Below are 25,211 nucleotides of genomic sequence, written 5' to 3'. Positions count from 1 at the left end.
TCTGACTTGTCTACAGCATAATTTCCTTTACTTTGCCACAGACATTGCAAAATTTTCAAACAATCTAGTATTATAATCATATTTATGTCTTAAATATTCAAAAAGAAAAAGGTAATGTTTCAAAGTTACACTTACTTGTCACTACAGAAAGATTTTTTCTTTTTATCTTTCATACAATTTTTAAAGATTACCTTCCATTTATAGTTATTGCAAAACATTGGCCATATTCCCTATGATGTACATACATCCTTGAGCCTGTCTTACACCCAGTAATAGGTACCTCCCACTCCTCCACCCCTGCATCGCCTCCCACCACTGGTAACCACTAGTTTGTTCTCTATACCAGTGAATCTGCTTCTTCCTTGTTATGTTCACTATTGTGCTGTACTTTTTAGATTCCACATATAAGTGATACCATATAGTACTTTCTTTCTCTATCTGGACTTATTTCACTTAACATAATGCCCTCCAAGTTCATCCACATCACTGCAAATTGCAAAGTTTTGTTCTTTTTTATGGCTGAGTAGTATTCTGGGCTGTGTGTGTGTGTGTGTGTGTGTGTGTGTGTGTGTACACATATGCACACACCACATCTTCTTTATCCATTCATCTGTTGATGAACAATTAGGTTGCCTCTATATTTTGGCAATTATAAATGATGCTGCTATGAACATTAGGGTGTATGTATCTTTTCAAATTAGTATTTCTGGATTTTTTTGGATACACACCCAGAAGTAGAACTGCTGGGTCATATGGTAGTAATACTTTTAGTTTTTTTGAGAAACTTCCATATTGTTTTCCACAGTGGCTGCACCAATTTACATTCCCATCAACAGTGTAGGAGGGTTCCCTTTTCTCCACATCCTCACCAGCATTTGTTACTTGTGGTCTTTTTGATAACAGGTGTGAGGTGATACTTCATTGTGGTTTTGATTTGCCTTTCTCTTATGATTACAGAAGTTCAGCACCTTCTCATGTGCCTGTTGGCCATCTGCATGTCTTCTTTGGAAAAATGTCCATTCAGTTCTGCCAATTTTTTAACTGGGTTGTTTATTTTCTTGATGTTGAATTGTATGAGCTATTTATCTATTTATATATGTTGGATATATAATCCCTTATCAGTCATATCATTTGCAAATATTTTCTCCCATTCAGTAGGTTGTCTTTTCATTTTGTCAATGGTCTCCCTCACTGTGCAGAAGTTTTTAAGTTTCATTAGGTCTCATTTGTTTAATTTTGCTTTTATTACCTTTACTCTAGGAAATGAATCCAAAAAAATACTGCTGCCATTTATGTCAAAGAGGGTTCTGCCTATGTTTTCTTCTAGGAGTTTTATAGTATCCAGTCTCTGAATTTATTTTTGTACATGGTGTTAGAGAATGTTCTCATTTCAGTCTTTTACAGGTTATCTGTCCATTTAAACATTCTCTACCTTTCTACACTCAAGAATCAACTAGTCCTCATTAATACAACCATGTATAGAAATAGATGTTTAATAACTTGATGACAAAATTTAACTCCACAAAATATTATATGGATGGAAATCTGTTCAAAATATATTAAGTGCAATGGAGGGAAAAACTTGTAACAAAACAGTATAGACACTATTATCTGGATACACATGTGTATTTATAGGTATGTTTGCACCAGTCTACAGTGCACATACAAATCAAAATTGTAACACTGGTCATCACTGAAAATTATCATAGAAATTATAACTTTCTGATTTATATTTATCTGAGCCTTTTAAAATATTTCATATATAACAAATCTGTTAACTTTTATAATCAAAGAAAATAGTAAAAAGCATTTTTAAAAACTTTACTCCACTAACCTAGGAATGTGTAGACTATCCAGGATTTGAACAAACATGATTTTCCAACAATCATTGTTTTTATATGCAGTCAAATAAAGGGGAAAACAAATCAAATGGGCTTATTATGAGAATTCAACCTGCATGACACAATCTTAGTGCTTTGAGAAAAGTGGGAGAGGGAGTAAAGGTAAGCAGAAACACTAAGTAATTACTATTTAAAGAATTACTGTTTAAGGCTAAAAACTTTCAAGTGATTTATAATCTTTCAAGAAGTGACTTATAATCTCATTGGTAAAAACAAGACAAAATATAATTAAGATAACCCAATTAAAAAATAGGGAAAGAAAATGTGAAAACATTTTTCCAAAGATATACAACTGGCTGATAAACACACGAAAAAATGCTCAACATCACTAATCATTAGGAAAATGCAAATCAAAACCACAGTGAGATACAACTTCACACACACTAGGATGGCTAAAATCAAATCACAGACAATACAACAAGGGATTGAAGAGAATGTAGAGAAATTGGAACCCCCATACATTGCTGGTGGGAATGTAAAATGGCCCAGGCAGGCAGCTCCTCAAAATGCTTAACTGAAGAGTCACCACAGGACTCAGTAATTTCATTCCTAGGCAGATACACGTAAGTCTACACAAAGCCCTGCAAACAAATTTCACAGCAGCACTGTTCAGAACAGCCAAAAAGTGAAATTAATCAAAATGTCCACTAACTAAAAAATGAATAAACAAAATGTGGCATACCCGTAAAATGGAATATTATTTGGCAATAAGAAAAAGAACAGATACATGCTACAGAATGGACATACTTTGGAAACATGCTATACGAAAGAAGCCAGTCACAAAAGACCACACACTGTATAAGTTCATTTATATGAAATGTCCAGAATAAGTAACTCCACAGAAAGTACATTAGTGGCTACCTAGGACAAAGCTGGGGGGCAGACATGGGGAATGACTGATAAGTGGCTACAGTTTCTTCTGGGGGTGACGAAAATATTCTGGAATCAAACTGTGGTGATAGTTGTACAACTCTGTGAATATACTAAAACTGAAATATGCACTTTGGGTGAATTTTAAGTTATGTGAAATATATTTCCAAAAAACTAATAAAAAAAAATGTTAACAACAATGAAAACGCGTGCATGACACACAGGAACTCCATGTATTATCTTTGCTTAACCTGTCCATAAATCTACACCTTCTAAGATAAAAGATACAGATACGTGAATCAGTGAACAAAACCACATGACCCACAGCCACAGCAGGAGGGCCGAGGCGGCACCGCAGCACTTCAGGAAGACCCGCGCACAGCACCTCAGACAAGAGTGCTCAACAGATGTTAGACATAGCAAATGAGGTCAGGCCTCGTTCACAGGGTTACACAATGGCACAGGTAGCAGGAAGAACAGAACTCACTGACCTGGAACAAGTTCATCATTCAGACAAATTTCCCTTTCCCACGTACTTACAACTTGCCAAATAAATTTACTTTCAGACAACTCAAAAATTGTCAGGAAAAAAATCTACACAGAGAAGAAAATGTTGGTAGACAACACTGCCACTGTATCAATGTAAAACTACTCCTCTGTACCCTGGATTAGGGTTTCACTAGAAAAGCATTTTAACACAATTATGCCGTATCTGTTTCCAAAAGGCTACAGACCTCACAATCTACAGATCAGACTTTATTATAGCATTCAAGATTCAAATTACTGATGAAACATAAAAGAGGTCAAGATTTGTTTTCACTGGCTTCTTAACATGAATAATAAACCACTCAAAGAGTTCAAAAAGAGGGTACTGACTGGAAAGGGGCATAAAGGAATTCTAGAGGGAGGAAAATGCTCTGTATCTTGATCTGACTAGTGGTTATAATTACATATATATGCTGCATACATACGTAAAAATTCATTAAGCCATATATACATCTTAGATTTGAGCATTTACTGAAAACTATACCTCAGTTTTTTAATGAAATTTTAAAAATGGATCCCAAAGAATAATCTCATCATCCCAAAGCATATGATGTAAGAAGAGTCAGATTTTGCCTTCTTTTATTGAAAACAACCAATCATGGAAAAATAAAGCAATTTGATTTGTTACCTCAAAATGAACAAGAAAAACAGGTCTCTGGGCTCTGTTCTATCATTAATCTAACCTTTGTGCTTCACAGACAATGAGACTGAATCTTGAGATTCTTCTACTGAGTGAGAAAAGTGTCTTCTACTGAGACAGAAAAAGAAAGAGGATAGAACCAGTTACCCAGAGTAAGACTAGGAAACTAAGGAACCAAATCAACCCCTTCTCTATCCCCAAAAGCCATACTCTTATTCTCAAATGAGAAAATTATTTTTATCTAAAACTGGCTATGAAATAATGCAAAAGAAGTTCGCAGGTTCATACTCCCTCTAAAAACGATCACAGAGCTACTTCTTGCTTCATTCTGTAGTTCTTCTAAGGGTCGAAGGTACTATACTCCCTGACCTTTACTTATATGTCTTGAGTAAGACAGTGAGCAGTGTACAGGTTAGGCCTCAACAGACCAAGACAAAGCACGGCTTTTGTTTCAGAGTCACATAAAATTTTAGAGTTGGACTCTAAACTCCAAGTACTCACTTAATGAATAAAGAAACTAAATCCTAAAATGGTTAAGGAACTTGCCTAAGATCTCAGAGTTAATAAGTGGCAAAGTTGAATCCAGCCTTCTATTCACTACACCACAACTACATCTCTGCTCAAACAGAAGCTGGGTACCACCTTATCTAACGTGATAGTTACACTCTGGGAGGGGAGGAATGGTTCATATTATCCAAAGTCTCATACCCATCTGTCCCATAACACTAATATTTAATTAATTTATAATTAGAGTTATAACTGTCAACCAGGTTACAGTCAGTACCTTGTTTTCTCAGCAATAAAATCCCCTTGGTAAACTGAAATAATACCAAAAGGCTCCTTGGTAAATGAATAAAAAAGGCAAAAAGAGATAAATGGTTTAAAGAATATATGCAGCAACTTCTTTTCATGGAAAACCATCTTACTTCACCAAAGACATTCATATTATCCATTCAGCAAACAATGAAATGTCTACTAGGTGTCAGGCACTGTGCTGGGCCCAAGGAATACAAAGACATAGATACAGGGGGCTTTGATTTAGGCACACAGACAAACAACAGACTGCAGCAAAGGCCACAATGGGATGCCCAGGGTGCCACGGAAGCCCAGGGGAGCATGTCTACTCTAACCTGGATGGTCAGGGAAATCAGACCAGCTTCTTGCTCTCTTAAGCAGTAATATTTGCTCCAGAAAGCTCAGGCTTCTCATCATTCTTGAAATACACTATCTTGAACACTGGTCTCTTACACAAGTAACTCCAAAACCTATGTCTGAGGCAAAAGAAAAACAGGATTACAGTATTATCCTATTTATGAAAAATTACTTCATATTCACATATCTGTATGTGTATGTATTTTCAAAGAGACATGTATGAAAGGACATTCATAAAAACTTTAATGGTAATCATCTCTGTGGGATGGAATTTCAGATTGTTTCATCTTCTCTAAGCTTTTCTGCATTAATTTTTAAAAACACTCCTGTAATTTTTTTATTTTCCTGTAACCAAGGTGAGTGGGACAGGGCAAGCACCAGAAGAAAGCTGAATAAACTCTCACTGTACTTACATCAGACTGTCTCCCCTATTCAGAGTATTATTTGTCACATGGGAGGACACTAATGCAGCACACTTGAGACCTTTTATTTACACTTGTAAGAAGGGCCACTCCTGGGAAAGTTCCTGGAGAAACAAGAAAGGTAGATGGTAGAAACATAATGTTTTATAACTGCCATGCTAAGATGTTCAGACTTCATTCTGTGGATGACAGAAAAACACTGAGGGGTTTCTGGGCTAAGGATTAACAATTAACTCCATTTTTTTAACAAAGTAACTCTGGTATCATTTGTAATATTAAGATAGGAAAGGGAGCAAAGGCAAAAAGATGTGTTAGAAAGTTCTGGATACTTTTTTTTAATTTAGAGAAATGATAGCAAATTCTTATCAGTGGTATCTCAGGTGGATGAAAATATACAGTCTCCCACTTTCAGTGTTTATAAATTTCAATAACCCTTGCATTTCTTAAAATAAGTACGTATTATATTTATAACCAGAAAAAATAAGCATAGCTATCACAGTAACTCAGAGAGGGTGCATGGGAAATGATGACAGGTTGGATCACAAGCTCTATAAGGGGAGGAAACTAATCTGCCTTATTTATCACTATATTCCTAGTACCTTGTACAGTGCCTAGCACATATTATGTGCTCAATAAATATGTCAGAATAAACAAAAAATGAATGGAAAAAAAGTGAATGAGTGAACATCCTGAAGGTTCAATGAAGAAGAAACATTTCAGAAGTAAAATGTACACTTGTGATCAACACAAAGGCCTAAGGTTTTTGGACTACTTGGCTAAGAGAATGATGAGCAGTAAATCAGGATAAGTAAATCTACAGGAGGTACAGGTATACAGAAATGCAAAGAGATCATGGCAAAATGCCAGTGAGTTTGGTGAAAGACATTACGTTTCAGGAACCAGTAGGCAAGCTAGGCTAAAGAAGTAGGTTTAAAAGTCATTCACATGAAGCTTGTATCAGAGATCAGAGCTACCACACACCACAGTCCATGGACTCTCACGCTTTTATTCAACAACAGAATAGGATATGCAGATCGAAATGGAATATACCTCTGGGTGCCCTGAAGCCTTAACATGATCTCCTTAACCTACGGATTCTTAAACTTAGATTACGAAATAAATACACTTCACTGAGTCTTCATCTCATTTGTTTCCTAATAGGATATAAAGAGCCACAGCTATACTTCCTATTTTCACTATTGCTGCAGATAGAATTCTGCACTTACACGTACAGGGAAGATCAGAAATCAATACACGTGGCATTATTTACCATAAACACACAGAATTTATATACTGGTTTTATTCAATATTATCCACTGGCAAACTCATAAAATAACGATCTGTCACATGCTACTGACTTTTTTTTTAAGTTTCAGTTTGACATTTGAAATACTTTTGAGAAAAAAATGCTTTGAGAGAGCACCGTTTGTCTACAGATAATGCTTTTATAGATGTGATTCACAGGATAGGGCAGGAAAAGGTTTTTTATACTTTTTTCTATCTGATTCCAGGATTACAACATGATACTTCTAATTGTCTTCACCTATGCAAATCTCTTTCCCCTCCAATTCATTCTACCTATGAATTGAAAACAAAATCTCCCCATTTCCTTTGTTTCAACTTTACCTCTCAAAAATCCATCCTTCATATCTTAAACATGAGGTGATAATCACAGTAAGTTTAGTGAACATCCATCATCTCATATAGGTACAAAATTAAAGAACTAGAAGAAAAAAAAATTTTTTCTTATTATGAGAACTCTTAGAATTTACTCTCTTAACAACTTCCATATATAACATACAGTGGTATTAATTATATTTATCATGCTGTACATTACATCCCTAGCATTTATCTTATACCTGGAAGTTTGTACCTTTTGACTGCCTGCATCCAACTCTCCCAAAATCCCTGCCTCCTCGACCCCTGCCTGCCTCTGGTAACAACAAATCTGATCTCTTTTTCTATGAGTTTGTTTCTGAAGTATAATTGACCTACAATACTATATTAGTTCCTGTTAGACAACACAGTGATTTGATATTTCTATATATTTCAAATTGATCATCATAATAAATCTAGTTACAGTATTTCACCAAAGATATTACATAGTTATCAACTATATTCCCCACATTGGTAATACATGTGACTCATTCATTTTGCAACTGAAAGTTTGTACCTTTTATCTCCCTCACCTATTTCCTTCTTCCCCATCCTCTCTAGTCTACTTTTTAAACAGCCAAGTCTGTCACCTCATTTTAGGACCACAAGGAAAGTCTAACTACTAAAACATGGTAAAAATACAGTTATTTCTGTAAAATAAAAGGTAAAAAGGCAATTACTATTTCAGAATACCTGAAAGAGCAATAAAATTAGCTACAGAAAGAAATTAAGCAAACTCTGAATAAAATCATATTAGAAATTTGACAATAACTATAGTTCTTCAGTATACTAACATTCATTATCCAAAACATGACATATTTAAACATGGGGAAAATTTATGAGAATTTTGAAAAAGTTTGGTTAACTAGCCAGATTATTCTAACCCTATCTTAAGAAAACATTTTTTTTAACTGCTTAAATAGTATTCCTCTGAACCCAAACTACAACGCACATGGTACCATTTAGGGATATGTATGACTGGAAAAATGATCAGTCATTCCATGAAGCTCCATTCCATCCTCTTTGGACAGGTGCTAAGAAATCTACTTGTTTGATATACATCTAATCCCAACCCAGTGTGAGTAGAAAAGATAAGGTAACTCTACTACGGAAAGAGCATGTGGCCAAGCAAATGATTGAAGCCACTGAGGACACGTTATTTCACTATACTTCCCAGTACAACCTGTCTGGTGGTTCTGTGTTTGCTTGTTTTCAAGACACTGACTTCAAGGCCATACTGAAACTAAATTTTAAAAAATAAGGCTAAAAATAAAGTGAGTCACTGCATCAGAGCTAGAAGGGATTCTAATGATTTAAAGGTAAGAGATTCTAGTAAGTTTATACAGGTAGTTGGTAGCAAAGTCTAGAACTGAGGCTTCCAACTCCTAGAAGAGACAACAGGATGTTTACTGAGTGTCTACTATGTGCAGAGAACTCTGCTAGGCACTATGTTAGACCAGTGCCCACTCTTGTATACAAAGATACTTCCCATAGAAGTTCAAAAACATTAATTTAAGTCTTAGATTCTCTCTCAGGAAATTTCTGTATTAGGACACAGTAGTGTCTACACCTCTAACAAGCATGTTAAAATAAGAAGAGGGAAAAAAAAAAAAAACTTCAAAGTAGGAACAAATTTGGAATTCCAAATAATTTACCCTTCCTTCCTGGCTATGAAAATTCACATGTTGATACTTACCACTGAAAAGATTAAGACCATCAAAAGATATCTCTACCCAAATTTCATAAGCCCATAGTCTAAGAAAAATGAGAGTTATTCCTGTTGGAAAAATGATCTGTTTTTGTCACATCACATCACACAACTAAAGAATTAGTTCTGTCACGGGGTTACAGTACAGTTATCTGAGGACAAAAGTCTAGGCAGAAAAACAACTGATACTGGAATTTGATAAAGACCTCTCAGGAAGATGGCATTTAGCTGTTTCAATGGCACCTTTCATCTAAGGATCTTAAAACAAATGTTATTTACATTACCAAGAATCAAAACAGTGGCACCATGGCCCAATAAAGAAGCATATCAACGATCTAGAGGGAATTTAATATCAATGTTCTGAAATTCAGCCCTCTACTGTAAAAACAAGATCTGGCAAGCTAAACAAATAAACAATAAACTTCATATATTTGAACCTCTTTCTTCACAAACAAGGTTGGTCAGATAATTGCTTAACCGTTTTATACATTCTCCACAATATTTGAGCACTGTCCTGTCAGAAAAGGAAAGCTCAGCTCACAACAGCCCTCTTTGGGTTTTACATGTACCCACACAGCATTAAGACAGCAGCAGTCTGAGACCACTAACAAGTTTTGGCCCCAATCTGCTACTTCACCTTCACTAGAACATACACTCCATTCAGGCAGAAACTTTTATCCACTGTATCTCCAGCATGTACAACAGAGCCAAACATATATGAAATACTGTTTAAATCAACAAATGAAGAAAAAGAAGTCTTCTATAATGCCAAGACCAAAGTTACAGCTACCTTTGGTTATCTGCACAAGCTCATCTGGCTGAGGACGCTATACAGATTAGATACTTCGACCACAAAACAGGAGTATGACGAAGTTCTTACAAGCCCCTTTGACAGCCCAAATATTAGTGTTTAAAGTGTCTTTCAGTCCTAAAATGTAGGAAAGAGTAGCTGATAGCCAACTGGTTCCTATCCAATCCTCGTATTTCTTCGTGTTCACAATAACTGTTAAGGATTATTTTAAAACCCTGTCAGCATGAAACAAACATTTAGGAACTAAGAATCGGTGGTTTAGGATAACCTAAGGATCTCAAAGTACATTTTCCAGTATTATTTAAATGAACAATTAATCTAGCCAGTTATTAATAATACTACTTAAACATCTTAAATCTCCTCCTATCAAGGTCATTTATCTAGAGTTACAGATTTTTACATAAGTGTCCTACCTCTTCAGGGTTTAGGAATGTTTTGCTGTTGGAAAGGCAACATCTCCAATCAGACTTTTACCTCCACTGCCCCACTGAAACTATTCTTATCAAGGTTACCAACAACTTCCACACTGCTAAATAAAATGGTTAATTCTCAGCCCTCATCCTAATTTGACACAGTTGATCACTCTCTACTCCTTGCAACATTTTCCTCATTTGGCTTCAGGATACCCTCCTAACTGGTTTTCTTCCTACCTCTCTGCGTGTTGCTACTAAGTCTCTTTTGATTGTTCCTCATCTCCCTAACCTCTAAAGATCTCTCAACTCATCTACTCCGGAGTTACCTAACTTCTACACCCTCTTCTTACTTCTATCTCTACTCACTCCCTTGCTGATCTCATTCAGCCCCCTGGCTTTAAATACAATCTGTTTTTCAATAACACCCTGAGGTACACCCAGCAGATCCTCTCTCCTGAATTTCAGGTTCATAAACCCAACTACATACCCAACATCTCTACTAAGTCTAATAGGCAACCATAATGTATGTCCAAAACCGAGATCCAATTCTTCCCCTCCAAACTTTTGCCCTTTTCAGTCTTCCCCATCAATAAATGGCAAGAGCATCCTTCCAGGAACTCAGAGCAAAAACCCTGGAGTCTTCCCTCTCTTTCACCGCATACATTCAATCTATCAGCAAAACCAGTTGACTCTACTTCAAAAAATACCCAGAATCAGACCATATTTCACCATATTCACTGCTACCCTCCAGGGCAAACTGTCATCTTCTCTCACTTGGATTACAGCACTGGCCTCCTAACTGATATCCCTGCTTTTGCCCTTGCCCAATCCATCATCAGTCTATTACCCACACAGCAGCCAGAATAGTGACGGTGTCAAAATGGAAATCAGACCATGTCATACCACTGCCCAAAACCCTCCAAAGGCTTCTCATTTCACTCAGTGTAAAAGCTAAAGTCCTAAGAGCACCAACAGGACCAGCAGCAACTGGATGCTTACCAGAAATGGGGCCCACCTCAGACCCACAAAATGAGAATCTGAATTTTAACAAAAACATCCTAAGTAATTTATGCACATGTTAAAGTTTGAAAAGTACTTCGGTAAGGCACTGCAAAATAAGCACTCACCCTCCCCAATCTTTGCCATTCCTCATGCAAGCTTCTGTCTCAGGACCTTTGCACTTGCCATTTGCTATGCCTGGAATGCTCTTTTCATATATCTGCATGGCTTGCTCTCTCACCTTCTTCAAGACTTTACTCAAATGTCACCTCCTCTGTAAGGCCATCTGTGACCACTCAATTCCTCCCCCTCAATAAGCCCTTATTCCTCTCTCCCAATTTTACTTTTCTCACTAGAACTTGTCATCATAGGTTAAAAAACTGCATTTTTACTTATTTATCTTGTTTATTCTCCCCATATAATATAAAAAATAAGCTCTATAATGGTGGAGATTTTTTGACAGTTTCCTTCCCCAGTGCCTAGAACACACTAAGCACTCAGTAAGTATTTTAATGCATAAAATAAACAAATGAGGTTTATCTTCAAAACACTATCCAACAGATCTTATAAAATGGTTCCTTATTACACAAACTGACGTTTTCTCAGCATTACACTGAACGGACCCACTTTTTAAAATATAATGAGCACCTACTCTATACTTACACACTGTAAACACCAATGTTCAACCACGATTTAAGTATGAAGATTTAAAAGTCAGATTCATGACAGGGCTATACCATCAAAAAGTTTGCAGAAAAAAAATCTGAGTCTTTGAGTGATTAAAAAAGAGATATGCTGGAGGGAGGGTATAGCTTAGTGGTAAAGCATGTACTGGCCTGCACAAGGTCCTGGGTTCAAGCCCCAGAGCCTCCATCAAGGGCAGGGGTAGAGAGAGGGATGCCTCCATCTCTCCTCAATGCAGTAACAATCCTTTATACTGATATAATACTCTTCCACACAAATTTTTTCATCTGATCCTCAACAGTCCTGTGAGGTTCATGTAAAGCAAGTAACAATAACACTTTTAGAGGTAAGAAAACAAACATACCTTAACTCTCAAAGCATAGCTGTAATAATGTCAAAACTGGGACTGAGGTCTCTTAATTTTTAGTTCAAAAATCCATAACATCACACCTCCTCTTGCAAACGATACTAAACCAGACTATAAAATCACACAGCCATATATTATACTGAAGATGCTAAGCTCTCCCAAACCACCCAGTGTCTATGCAGAATGGGAACAAACTCAGTTCACCAAAGTCACAATCTCAACTTGAAGAATAAGAATTCAAACTGCTTCCTGCTACTTAAAAGGCTAACCCAGAGTCCAATGACATTCACAAAGAATGTAAGAAATGAGCTTGTTACACTGCACATCAAGAAAGTTCTTATTGAGCTATGACAACTGCTAGAAAAAAGAATGGGAGAAAGGAAAATGGAACAAATGAATGAATGAGAACTGAGTTCTGCCAAGAGTCAATGTTATATTATGATTTAGTACTGCTCTGAATGCCTGAGTGATGCAATTTTGCAAAACAAAAAAAGACATACCTCCTCAAAATCCCAGCACAATAGCTTTCCTTTGTTTACATAGATGAGGATGAACAGCTGTAATCCAAAATGTTTCCAAAAAATGTGTTGTTTAAAAAGACATAGAAATAGAAGATCCACATGAAGAGAGATCCAATCTGGAAGATGGAGACCGTCTTCTAAATCTTATGTTCACCAACTGTCAGCATCTGCAGAGAGTGCTAACCACGGGTGTGTCTCCTCAAGACAGCAATACCTGCTGGAACAGAGGAGCAAGAAGAGAAACAAATACTACTAAATGCAGATATCTGGCCGGAAAACAATTACCAGTTGTTAGCCAGCAAAATTTTTCAAGCTGAAATAGTGAACATTAGAAGATCACATGGAAGTAATACAGCAGCCAAGTCCAGCTGGCAATGAGGTTATCAATGACAGCAGCAATCAAAGGTACATTTCAGCACACAAACCAGCTGATGAATAACAAGGAGTGTATTAAAGAGAATATAAAAATCTATTTCATATTTTTATAGCAAGATGATGGTCATGCCATATAACCAAAGAAACACAGTTAAGTATTATTAGATAGTCTGGCAAAAACACCAAGCACTCCGGAGCCTTATAAAACAAATACTGTAGAACTACCAATGCAGTCGTCTAGGTCAGCAGAAAATATAGAATAACCATGCCAAAAATACATATGTAGGCCTGGCAGAAAAGCAAAGTTAATGTGTAAGTTGAGGGACATCAAAGTTAATTTGACAGATGATGGTTTTGTGTACCCTTGTTAGGTATCTTACTGAATTAGGAATCTGTTACATATTGGCAGCAAATTAAGGTACTATTTCTTAACACCGGCCACATCACTGCATTCTACCTACTACAGTTACAGAGTATATGGTAGCCTAAAATGAAATACAGCTGACCCTCAAACAACACAGGTTTGAACTGTGCAGATCCACTCATATGTGATTATTTTTCAATAGTAAACATTCCTTACTACACAGTCCATGGTTGGTTGAATCCAAGGATCCAGAGGAACTCTGGATAAAGAGGGCCAATTTTACACATACATATTTTTAATCGAAGTACAGTCAGTTTACAATGTTGTGTCAGTTTCTGGTGTACAGCATAATGCTTCAGTCATACATGAACATACATATATTTGTTTTCATATTCTTTTTCACCACAGATTACTACAAGATATTGAATATAGTTCCCTGTGCTACAGTATAACCTTATGGTTTATCAGTTTTTGTGAGGAATCCTCCTGTATTTTGAACAGACAGACGTTCTGCCAGAGTTCAGTAGGCGTTCTGTGAGATTCAGTGGGTCTGTAGATGTAATTCTTGGTCTATTTGTGGGAGAGGGCGAGCTGTGAGCCTCTCTACTTGCCATCTTGGTACCTCCCTATCTAGTCCCAATCGTAAATTATATGTGGATTAACACCTGCAATGTTCAAGGGTTAACTGTACACTGAATGGCATTAACAGTAGATAAAGACAATGCAGAAGAAAAGATTAGTAATGTAAAGACATAACAATAGAAACTATCCAAAATGGAACCTGGAATACAAGAAGACTGAGCAAAAAGAGCAGAGCATCAGTGAGCTATGGGACAAAATCAAGAAGCCTAATAATGTACGTATAATTAGAATCCTGGGGGAGAGAGGTTTGAAGAAATAATATTCAAAAATTTTACAAATTCAATGAAGACTATAAATCCACAGACACAAGAAGCTCAACAAACACCAAGCACAAGAAACATGAAGAAAATTAAAACTTCAACAAGGAATAATTAAAATCAAATTGCTTAAAACCAGAGATAAGAAAAAAAATCTTAAAAGCAGCCATAGGAATATAGAATGGGAGAAAATATTTAAGTAACTGATATTCAGAATATAGAAAGAACGCCTACAACTCAACAATCACAAAGACCAACCAACCCAATTCAAAATGGGCAAAGGACTTGTAGACATTTGTCCAAAGATACATGAACAGCCAACTGGTAAATGAAAGAAGCTCGACATAACTTATTAAGAAAATACAAGTCAAAAACACAATGAGAAGCCACCTCATACTCATCAGGATGGCTACTATCCAGAAAGCAAACAAACAGAAAAGAAAATAATAATACTGGCAAGAATATGGAGAAGTTGGAACTCTTACGCACTGTTGGTGGGAATGTAAAACATTCCACATTTCCACAGCCACTGTATAAAACAGTATGGCAATTCCTCAAAATTTAAACACAGAATGGCGATGTGATCCAGCAATTCCACTTCTGGGTACATACTCAAGAGAAGAAAGAGCAAGATCTCAAAGAGATTATTTGTGCACCCTATGTTCATAGCAGCAGCATCCACAATAGCTAGAACATAAAAACAACCCAAGTGTCCAATGACAGATGAATGGATAAGCTAAATGTGGCATATACATACAATGGAATATTATTTGGCCTTAAAAAGAAATTCCAATGTATGCTACAACATGCATGAATCTTGACAACACAATGCTAAGTGAAATAAGCCAGTCATAAGAAGACAAATACAGTATGATTCCACTTATATGAGGTACTCAGAGTAGTTAAAGATCATAAAGACAGAAAGTAGATTGTCATTTGAGAAGAGCTGGGGGTGAGGAGACTGGGGAATTACTGTTTAATAGGTATAGCATTTCATTCTGCAAGATGAAAAGAATTCTGGAGATACATGGCCATGATGGATGAACAATGATACAAACGTAACTTATACCACTGAACAGTACACTTAAAAATAGTTAAGATGGTAAATTTTATGTGTATTATACCAGAATGGGGGGGGCGGTAATTAGGTTTATTTATTTTTGGAGGAGGTACTGGGGATGGAACCCAGGGCGTTATGCATGCTAAGCATGCACTCTACCACTTGAGCTATACCCTCACCCGATACTAGAATTTTTTAAAATTGAAAGAAAAATAAAAGGTAGCCAGAAGAAAACAACCACACATTCTGTACAGAGGGATAAAGATAAGAATGACAGCCAACTTCTTATTGGAAAGGAAGCACCCCAGAAGACAGCAAAGCAATACGTTTCAAGTACTGAAAGAAAAAAGACTCTCAACCTAGAATTCTATATCCAGTGAAAACAGTTTCTATAAATCAAGGCAAATTAAAGACTTCTTCAGACATACAAAAACTGAAAGGATTCATCACCAGCAAATCTGTACCACAAGAAATGGTAAAAAGAAGTCCTTCTTTCAGAAAGAAAACGTAGCAGGGAGAAATCTAGAATTACACAGAAAATGAAGAGCACTGGAAATGGTACAGAATACACATATAGTACTTGACAAAAACTTTTATTATGATGAGATAGCAGACTCATTTATACTAAAATTAAGAAAAGCACTAAAGAGATACATGAGATACATGTATCATAATACATGTATCTTCCAAAATATCTGTCTTCCAAAATAACTTGATTAAAAGAATTCATTACCTATCACAAATTACTGTAATCAGAGTCAATATTACTGTTTTTACAAAAAGAAGTCCCAAAGTACAAGCTATGTGTCTAGTAACAGTCTTTCAGAGAAGTGAAATTAAAATATCTTTAGTTCACTGGGCTGTGTTCTATTACACAAACCCTTTTAAAGGGTTGGACTACAGTGAAGTTCCCTGGAAAAAAGTATGATGTTGGTTAATATATAATTTGTTAATTTTCCATCATCTCCAGGAAATCCCAAAGTAACTCAGAAGCTACAAAAAACAGCAAAGAACGTTCCTTACTTTCAAGAAGTCTGAAAAATACTAGGTTTTGATGAACTAGTCAGGTTACCCCAAACTGGCCAAAGCAGAAAATTTTTTATTTTTTCAGTATAGAACTAATTTTTTCTTTTAGTGTTTTTTTTTTGGGGGGGGGGGAATTAGGTTTATTTATTTATTTTTAGAGGAGGTACTGGGGATTGAACCCAGGACCTACTGCATCCTAAGCATGAGCTCTAATTTATCTATTTTTAAGCTGAGTATTCATGGAGGGTTTTTTTTTCCCCATTGTGGTAAAATATACATAAAATTTATGTACATAACATAATATGTATACATAAATATACATAACCATTTAAATGTACAGTTCAGTGGAATTAATTACATTCACACTGCTGTGAAACCACCATCCATCTCCAGAACTCTTTCATCTCTCAAAACTGAAATCCCATCCCCATTAAACAATAACTCCCATCCCTCTCCCCCCAGTGCCTAGCAAACACCATTCTACTTTCTGTCTCTATGAATCTGATTCCTCTAGGGACCTCATATGAGTGGAATCATGTCGTATTTGTCTTTTTGTGACTGGCTTATTGTCACTGAGCATGATGTCCTCAAGGTTCATCCACGTTGTAGACTGTGTCAGGATTTCCTTCATTTCTAAACTGAATTAATACTCTACTCTGTCTATACACATTTTGTTTATCTACCATCTGTGGATGGACACTTGGGTTGCTTCTACCTTTTACCTATCGTGATTAATGCTGCTGTGAACATGGGTGTACAAATTTCTGCTCAAGACCCTGCTTTTAATTCTTTTGGGTAGATACTCTAAGGTACAACTGCTGGATCATATATTAATTCTGTTTTAATTTTTTTTTGAAGCACCTTCATACGACTTTCCACAGTGGCTACATCATTTTACATTCCCATCAACAGTGCACAAGGGTTCCAATTTCCCCACATCCTCACCAACACTTGTTATTTTCTGGTTTTGTTTTCTTTTGCTTTTTAAGCAACCATTCTACAGGTGTTAAGCAGTACCTCACTGTGGCTCTGATCTGTGTTTCCACACTTAATAGCAATGTTGAGCATAAAAAGAAGAAAACTTTGGCCAAGTCTTTTAGAGGAAAACAAATCTATCAAAGCAAAGGTGTCAAAGCAATAACTGCAAAACGAAGCTCGGAGCTGGGTACTGAAATAGGAGAAAGAAAACACTAATGTTTAATGCCACTCTATTATAGTCCAAACCTCAGAGGGAATGCGGTTGATAAGAGTAAAACCTCTGCAGTATCACTGATGCCAAACAGATCACAGAATGGGAATCCTGCCTACTATCCCTCTGAATACATAACGTCAAATACAATGTATACACTCAGAAACTCCTTGAGGCCACAAGCAGATCTTATAATCCAACTTCACAGTGACTGGACCAAAATTCTTTACTCTGTAAAGACAATGGGAAAATTATGTGATTTCAGGATCCACTGATAAACATCATGCCCTGAGAAAGTAGCACTTTTTCAGCACTTAAACCCAAGTAAACCATCGTGTAACTTTACTTTCAATATAAAAATAAAATGTATCAAAAGAAGTACATTAGTTGTAAACCCAAAACATGTTCAAACAAAAACTTACACATGAATGTTCACAGCAGCACTACACATAACAGCCAAGAAGCGGAAACAACTCAAATGTATATCACTGATGAGTGGATCATCGAAATGCTGTGTATTCACACAATGGATTATTATTTAGACACAATTAAGAAATTAACTATACTTTAACAATAAATCAACTATACTTTAACAAAAAAAAAACACAAAAACAAATAATTTTAAAAAATCATTTGAGAGGTAAGGGAATCTCAGCATGGAATGCAGAATGTGACAAAACAATCTAAATCTATTTCAAAGGTGAAACAACCTCATTTGTGAGTGGAGGAATAAGGTGCTGACCCCTAAGTAATGACGGAAGGAAGTGGAGTCTGTAGACTAAAGGCAAAAGAACTATTCATAAGCACTTTACTCTAGTTGATAAAGTTTTCCTTCAGGGGGACAGATTAACAATTGTGCAAACACTACACATGTATACTAGAACTGAAGAATTGAGTAAATGGATGCCAGAGGGCAGGAGCCAGGTTTCTCACTGGTGAAGTGGAAGGGTTAGAATGATCCATGTGGTAAGGAATCAGAGTTGGAGATATCAGTATGAATTCATGTTTAGCTTAATATAGAGAAAATTGGCTACATATGGAAATAATTATAGGTATGTGTATATATATACAGCTTAATGTATACACACTTATCTTCCCTGATCTGTTACTCAGAGGGCCTAGAAGCAACAATACTCTGGTAGCAACTAGCACATCAAGCACCCAGATCTAGGTTTTGTAATACCATTTTTCAACAAAAGGAACTAGAGGTCCCGGAAAAAAATGACTGATTATAGGACTGGAGCATGATATATAAAAGATGAGCCTGAAGCATTTTATGTTGCAAGAAAGTATTCACCCACGCACATAACCATGGGAGTATGCCAAAGGGAAGGGAAACAGGAGCCAACTGAAAGAACTCCCAATGGTCAAAGCTGCAACAGTTTGAGCAATGAAATTTATGTAGATACTCCATCCTTAAGGAGGTGGAACATAACTCACCGCTCATTAAGTGTGGGCTACACATAGTGACTTTCTTCCAGAGTACAGTATAGAAAGGGAGGAACAAAGGGGCAGCTTTACAATGGCTCCAGCTAAGTGATCAAGGCTAACAGTAACACTGATAAGTCATGTCAATAGTATGTACTCTTGGTATGTCATGAGAATGACACTTTACCTCTGTGGTCTTCCTTCCCAAATCACATTACATCAGTCTAACCACTAGAAAGACATCAGACAAATCCCAATTGAAGGACATCTTACAAAAATACTGATTAGTTATCTTCAAAATTGCCAACATCATTAAAAACAAGGAAAATCGGACATATTGCCTTAACCAAGAGGAGCTAAGGAGACATAGCTATTAAATGTAATGTATCATCCTGAATGGGGTCCTGGAACACAGAAAAGGATATTAAGGAAAAAACTGTGGAACTCTGAATAAAGTACAGACTTACTAATGATGTATCAATATTGATTCACTAATTGTGCCAAGTGTACCACACTAATGTAAGATGTTAATAATAAGGGAAACTGGGTGTGGGATAGACAAGAACTCTCTGTACTATCTTCACAATAATTCATTAAATCTAATGCTGTTTTAAATAAAACATTTATTTTAAAAGTTTATTTTTAGAAAATTGTAAATATTTACACATGGTCTTGGACCTCAAGAAGCTTCCTGTCTCGTTATGAGGTACAGTACATGCTCATGAAAGAAGAATAAAATACAAAAATAAAAAATATTAAATTGAGAAGTACAGATAAAAGTGTTTAGGAATATAGAGAAGGTCTAGAATTATAAGGGAAGACTTCATCAAGGAGGTAAAACTTGAGTTTGTACCTTAAAATGTACTTCAGGGTACCAAAGTAAAAAAGAACAATGATAAACTAGGATACATACAAGAATCAGAAGGGTGAAGAATAAGGAAAAACTTTGAAAGAAATGAAAATATTTAGCCCTGAAAAGTGAAGGCGAAATCAGAGACATAATAGCAGTGCTCAAAGGCTTCAAGGGTCATGTGGCAGAACTAACAGAGTTACATCATATGCCCATTTAACTTACTAGCTGACCTCTGGTAGAATGTGACTAACACTCAAGGACAGAGAGAGTGACAGCTGCTCTACAGAGCCACAACAGGAAATGCCAATTTGGAAAGACAGGAAGCAGGTGGCCAAGTTCTTCTCTATAACTTTTCAAAGGATAGTGTGCATGTGAGTCCAATGAAGCAGAAATTTAGATTCAAATCCTGCAAACATTTATTGACCAATTACCATGTGCCAGGTGCTTACATATATATTATCTCACTTAATATTCACAATACATCAACAAATACAAATTAATGTTTTATATTTGTACAATAAGAAGCTTAATGCATAAATACAATAAAATTAACCTTGTAAGGAAGCAAAAACATATTAAAATTCTCCACCATCTCCCACTCTCTGATAAGGATTTGATAGCTCTTTTAAAAGGTAAAATTGACAACTTAATAATAAAAAAACAAACAATCCAATCCAAAAATGGGCAGAAGAACTAAACAAGCAATTCTCCAATGAAGACATTCAAATAGCCAATAGGCACATGAAAAAATGCTCAATATCGCTAATTACCAGAGAAATGCAAATCAAAACTACAAGTATCATCTCACACCAGTCAGAATGTCTATCATTAAAAAGTCCACAAACAATAAGTGCTGGAGAAGCTGTGGAGAAAAGGGAACCCTCCTACTGTTGGTGGGAATGTAGTCTGGTACAGCCATTACAGAAAACAGTATGGAGATTCCTCAAAAGACTTAAAATAGACTTACTATATGATCCAGCAATCCCACTCCTAGGCATACATCCAGAGGGAATCTTAATTCAAAAAGATACATGCACCCCAATGTTCATAGCAGCATTATTTATAATAGCCAAGACATGGAAATAACCTAAATGTCCATCGACAGATGACTGGATAAAGAAGTTGTGGTATATTTATATAATGAAATACTACTCAGTCATAAAATGTAATAAAATAACGCCATTTGCAGCAACATGGATGGATCTGGAGACTGTCATTCTAAGTGAAGTAAGCCAGAAAGAGAAAGAAAAATACCATATGATATCACTTATATGTGGAATCTAAAAAAAAGACAAATGAACTTACTTACAAAACAAACAGACTCACAGACACAGAAAACAAACTTATGGTTACCAGAGGGGGAAGAGGGTGGGAAGTGATAAATTGGGAATTCGAGATTTGCAGATACTGAATAATATATACAAAATAGATAAACAACAAGTTCATACTGTATAACACAGGGAACTATATTCAATATCTTATAATAACTTATGGTGAAAAAGAATATGAAAACAAATATATGTTCATGAATGACTGAAGCATTATGCTGTATACCAGAAATTGATACATTGTAAAATGATTATACTTCAATAAAAACATATACACAAAAGAAAGGTAAAATTATTTGAAGGCCTACATATCTACATAATTTTTTCCTCTTGCTCCTTCCTTCACTGACTCTCAGTTTGTAAAATACATAAGAATTATATACAACTATATATGCAAAAACATGCACACTATGCTTTTTAAGCAGTTTAAGGAATTTTCAAGTATAGTTTTCATCTTATATGATTTTGTCTCAAGCACTGATTTCAGAACTGAATCCTGGGGATGAGGTGCAACCCTACTGCAGGCTTACTCCGTGGGCACCATAAGGCAGCATCAGGAAAAGGAGGTAGAGAGGCTGAATCCTATTACAACATGTAGAAGAACATTCTAACCAATTAGAGCTATCTAAAAATGGCACAGGCTACCTCAAAGTAATGAATTTTCTGTCATCAAAGCTGTTCAAACAGAGGCTGAAAAATCACTGAGAATATATGAGAAGAGAGCAATTGGGTAAGAAGCTAAGATCTCTTCCAAGTCTGAGATTCTATAATGGGTAGGCTTTTAAAACCTGACAGGAGGGCAACCTAGTTGAGAACAACAAAGGCAAGAATGATATAGTATGGGGAGAAGTTCAATGCTGGGGAACATGGATGCTTATTTCCGTCTGCAGACGTTTGCTATTTCATCTGCCAGGAAAAGCTCTTCCATCTTTGGGGCCACAACTCAAATCTTCTCCTTGGTGAGGCCTCCCCACCACCTCCACCAATCACTCACTCATCACATCAGCTTCTTTTATTTTCATGGTTCATATAAGGAATCAGCAAACTTTTTCTATAAAGGGCCAGACCACAGACCAAATCCAGCTTGCCTCATGTTTTTATATGGCCGATGAGCTAAGAATGGTTTTTATGTTTTTAAATGGTTGGGGGAAAAAAAAAATCAAGAGCATAATTTTAACATTTTTTGACAGTGGAAAATTGTATGAAATTCAGATTTCAGTGTCCAAAGTTTAATGAAAACACAAACACACTAGTTTATGTATGCCTGTGGCTGCTCCACACGAAAACAAGAGAGCTGAGTAGCTGCAACAGAGACTGTACGGCCCATAAAGCCTAAAATAGATACTTTCTGATCCTTTACAGAAAAAGTTTGCTAATCACTGATTTACAGCATTATCTGAAATTACCTCTATCTGCTTATTTGCTATCCTCATTCTCACCACACAGAATAAAGCTCACTGAGGGCAGGGACTTCCCCCTCACTATAGCCCACTACTTACCCAGAAAAAAATCTTGGAACCAAGTAAGGTTTCAATAAACGTTTGATTAATTAATTAATGAGTGATCCATAAATGTCACCCTGAGGAGTTCAGCCCTCAGCCATTACAGGTTTTGTACATATATGATAGGCATAAGAACTCTTGTAGAAAAAGGGAATATTCTGGTAGAGAGGAGAAGCAAAGAGTTTAAAGTAATGGTGGTCACCAACTAGTCCAGGTCACTGAGTTTCTTCACCACATTGTACTGTTTTGTGTGCTCATAAAAAATTCTCTCAACTACTGTAAGGTGTCATAACACTGTCAACTGATTGTGCCTCTGTTTATATGAAGATGCAAATACTCTGAGAAATCTCATTTCCTATACAGAGTACACAGCATCCACCCCTTGACAAACCTTAATAAAAGCTCGTAATTTTAACAGATCTAGATCACATGCTAATAAATTTTTAATAGCTGAATTCTTCCTATGCTGTTGATTAGCAATCTACTCTGTAAGCAGCTGAAAACTTTTTAGAAATTAAAAGGTTACCGCCCACAGACCAGAAGCAGCTTTTTAATCTTTCTATACTAGCCAGAGAGTGGGTGTGTGATTTCAAAAGAAATACAAGCCAACTCTGTTGATAGAGGACAAGGTATTGTTGCATTAAAATCTCACCTATAAGCAGCATTTGCTACATACACTAGTAAAACTACCACCTACTCATAATTCGAGTCTCACCCTTCTAATCTACAAGTGGAGAAAGAATATATCTACCTTCTGGAGGAATCCTGTCATTAACACATTAACATTTTCATAAGGTTCTTTTCCTTCCACGCTTTGAAACAATTTCTATACTTGTATTTCAAAGACAAGAATTTGGTTTAATCAATAACTTCCAATAAGACATTGGTCAAAAGGCATAGCAAATCAAAGTTTTACTGTAAAGCAGCTACCTGCTTTTTAATAATTTAGGAATTCAGATCTTTCATAGAGATGCTTATGGTACAGGTACCTCTGATAAGTATGTCAGACTTATAGCAACCATTTTGGGTTAGTATATGTGTGTGTTCATCTTCCTTTCCTCTATGACAAGTCAAGATGAAAAGGCAGCCTGCAAAAGCAGTGGCTACGATCTACCAAGACTAATGTGTAAGGTGTCACCAAAGGAGAGGGGGGATTAGCCAACAGTTTAAGCGGGCTGCTTCAAGAAACTCTGCGACAGACTCACCTGGGGGATGTTCACCATCAGTGTTAGGGATTAAACCAAACAACCCTGGACAAACACTACACACACCTTTGCTTACGCTGAAAAGGCTAAAGCCTGCAAGCTATTAGAGGATCTCTGGACTTTCAGGGAATGTGCAACTCACTGAGGCCCTTTTCTCTTCCTAAAAGGGTTAATGAAGGCACCTGGGGCCAAGGCCAGCCAGCCTAGATTCACATCCCACCGCGCACCTCCTATTCTCCCCTTTCCCAGTGCAGCAGGCCTCCTCCCCTCAAACGACAAGTTCAAAATCAAAACAAAAGGTGCAAAACTGGTTTCAGGTGGCAATGGCTGAGCCCTAGTGGCCAACTTCTGGGGGCGCCAGGGCGAGCGAGGGCTCGTGAGACCACAGACCCCACCAGAGCCAGATTCCAAACAGTCCCTGGGCCTGGGCCCAGGTGCTCACAGCCCTCCCTTCCCGCGGCCCTGGAGGGGTGCTGCGAAGATGGCGAAGTGAGGCGGTGGGGGGAGGAACCCCAGGGTCAAAATGACAGCGGAACGGGCCTGGAGAGGGAAGAGGCCCGGCGGGATGCTGGGGGTCGAGTCCTAGGCCCGGGGCTTCAGCCCCGAACGGGGGAGACCGAGGGTCCGAGCCGCGCCAGGCCGCGAGCGGGAGGCCGGGCCCGCGTCGGCGGCGCCGCGGGGCCACGCTCCCCTCACGACTCTCCCCGCCCGGGGCGGAGAGGGTCGTGAGGGGCCGCGGCCGCCGCCAGCGTCCGGGGCGGGGGCACTCACTTACCGGCGGGGAGGGGAGGAGAAGCCGGTGTCTCCGCCAGCGCCGTCGCTCGGGCTCAAGCACCGGCTCCTGCCGCTGCAGCCGCCGCGCCAGGTCCATCCCCCCCAACCACCCCCCTCCCGGCCCTCCCCCCACGCCGCCGCCTCAGCCGCCACTGCCGCCGCAGCCGCCGCCTCCGCCGCCTCAGTCCCGGCGCGGGAGCGCGAACCGGCGCGAGGGGACGAGAGCGCACGCGCCCGCCGCCGCCACCCACAACCTCCGCCCCCGGCCCGCGGCGCAAGCGCGAGGCGGCGGCGGGGGCGCGCACGCTGAAGGGGCGGGGATGGCCGGGGAAGGCGTGGCCCCGCCCCCGCCCACCCACGCGGCCGCTGGGCGCTGAGCGGATCCGCAGCTGGTGGCCTGGGGCTGCTGCAGGTGGGCTCCTCCCGGCGAGAGCTCGGGCAACCAAGTTCCTCCGGCCGGGCCCTTTTTTCCTGCACAGCGAAGGCCCAGATCAACTCAGGTGTGAATGGATTTCTAA

At 37.9% G+C, this 25,211-nt stretch overlaps 1 protein-coding gene across 5 annotated transcripts in view; it reads right to left on the bottom strand.

Annotated features, from left to right (window-relative positions):
• Nucleotides 1-24,800, bottom strand: part of TMCC1 (transmembrane and coiled-coil domain family 1) — a 180,301-nt gene extending 155,501 nt beyond the window's left edge. Inside the window, exons 1-4 of one of the 5 annotated variants that reach the window (XM_064496221.1) lie at nucleotides 24,695-24,791; nucleotides 12,670-12,907; nucleotides 5,523-5,635; nucleotides 5,088-5,228 (exon numbers count right to left, since the gene is read on the bottom strand). The gene's annotated coding sequence lies outside the window, so the exon portion shown is untranslated. Of the gene's footprint in view, nucleotides 1-5,087; nucleotides 5,229-5,522; nucleotides 5,636-12,669; nucleotides 12,908-24,694 lie in introns of all 5 variants that reach the window. The other 4 variants (XM_064496222.1, XM_064496220.1, XM_064496223.1 and 1 more) reach the window with 4 other exon arrangements.
• Nucleotides 24,801-25,211: the final 411 nt, after the last annotated feature.

The sequence above is a fragment of the Camelus dromedarius genome, chromosome 17, assembly GCF_036321535.1.
Source record: "Camelus dromedarius isolate mCamDro1 chromosome 17, mCamDro1.pat, whole genome shotgun sequence".
In the NCBI taxonomy this organism is placed as follows: domain Eukaryota; kingdom Metazoa; phylum Chordata; class Mammalia; order Artiodactyla; family Camelidae; genus Camelus; species Camelus dromedarius.
Note: the sequence above shows the minus strand (reverse complement) of the source record. Positions and strands in the feature narration are given on the sequence as shown.